Below are 1,751 nucleotides of genomic sequence, written 5' to 3'. Positions count from 1 at the left end.
TTTCAACTTTCCTGGACCACTGTGGCCTTGGGGGGGAGGGAAACCAGAGATAAGGGCATGAGGTCATTTTAGGAGCCAAGATGTACCAGGAGAATGCAGCCTGTGAGGCGGCGTCACAGCATACTTTAACATGATCAATTCCCTAACACTTTCTGGGTAGTCCAAGGGCTAGAGAGCCACTATCCTGGCAACACAGTACCCTGGACCCCAGTGGGTGTTTTGGGGCTGGGGTTGGGGTAAGGGGCAGAATGCACAGCTCAGGGGCAGGAGGTGCTTTGGGAGTCAGTTTGGGGCTGGTTTTGAAAGACCCTGTCCACAGCCTGCAGAGTCTCTTCTTCCCTTTTAGGCAGCTTCAGACCTTTCCCTTCACCGGGATGAGCCTGACACCTGAGTGTGAATAAGCAACGAAGGTGACTTTGAGGCTAGACATTCAGTACCACTGACATTTCCCTCTGTTTCAGGTGCCAGTATGGTCTGGTGGGACACTGCTGTTGATCTGTCTTGATAGTTTGTTCATCATGGATTTTTTTGACATTAATGTTTTAAAGCAAAACTTTTATTGGTACATTTTAGATATAAATAATGATAGCATTCTTCATAGGGAATTTGTACCTGTAAATGATATATCTTGCTTCTTTTTCTCCCATTCCCCTCCCCTCGCTTTGACCCCTTCCCCCTCCTTATTTACAAAAATTGACATTAATTTTGATTTTTCAAAAATATTACATTAAGCAAGGTGTGGCACAGGACCATAATCCCAGCACTCTGAATGCTGAGGCAGGAGGATTTCAAGTTCAAGCCCAGCACAGGCAATTTAGAAACTTAAAAGACTGTTTCGCAAAATACAAAATAAAAAAGCTAAAAAAAAAAAAAAGGAGAGAGAGAGCTGGATGGCAGTTCATTTTGAAGGACCTGGGTTCATTCTCCAGTACAGCCAAAGGCATTAAAATACTCCTGCGGGGAGCGAGCCAGTAGCAAAAATGAGGAGTAGTAAACAGTTTTGGCTAGAAAAGGTAGCCCAGCCAGGAGGCGATCGACAAAGACAAGTGCTAGATCGTGGGCCTAGTACCAAACAAACGTAGCAGTAGACAACCTGAGAGTCTTAAAATACATCAAATACCAAATTCCATGAATTCCAAAACAGTGGAGAACCGAGGACCAAGGTATGTTGTAGACTGAGTTTGAGAACCGAGGACCAAGGTATGTTGTAGATTGAGTTTCGTGGCACCTCTTCGACTCTCGCCCCCAGGGCTGGAATCTGGCCCGGGCTGGGGAAGTGGGAGGTGTATTCTGAGGACAGAGAGCCCTGCAGGCTGTGTGAGGTGATTTAAAACTAGAGCCTTTCCTGTCACTGGAAAAGTGCCCCAATCAGAGACAGGGACAGTATCTCCAGCCCAGTTCCATCCTATGCACTCTCCTTTTTCCTTTCAGTTTTTTATTTTTATTAGTGCAAGTTTGCACTACATAATTACATTCACCCTAGGGGAGCTGGTACCTGCATACATCTTAATGCTTTTTACGTTCCCTTCTCCTACCTTCCCTCCCTCCTCTTCCATTTTCTTCTCCACTGCGCTCAGGGATGGCTCCAGACCCTGAAATTCTTTCAATGCCATTAAATTAATTCGATGAACTTTCGTCTGGAGTCGCAAGCCCTGAGGTGCCAAGGCGAGAGCCGCGCGAAGTCTGCGAGCTGGGGAAGCGGCGGCGTCTGCACTGGGCTCCTGCAGGCTAGCGGGGTGGGGCGGGGCTCC

Source organism: Fukomys damarensis, unplaced genomic scaffold (assembly GCF_012274545.1).
Source record: "Fukomys damarensis isolate Sample0158 unplaced genomic scaffold, DMR_v1.0_HiC HiC_scaffold_21, whole genome shotgun sequence".
Lineage (NCBI taxonomy): Eukaryota > Metazoa > Chordata > Mammalia > Rodentia > Bathyergidae > Fukomys > Fukomys damarensis.
This window is presented reverse-complemented; position numbering follows the sequence as displayed.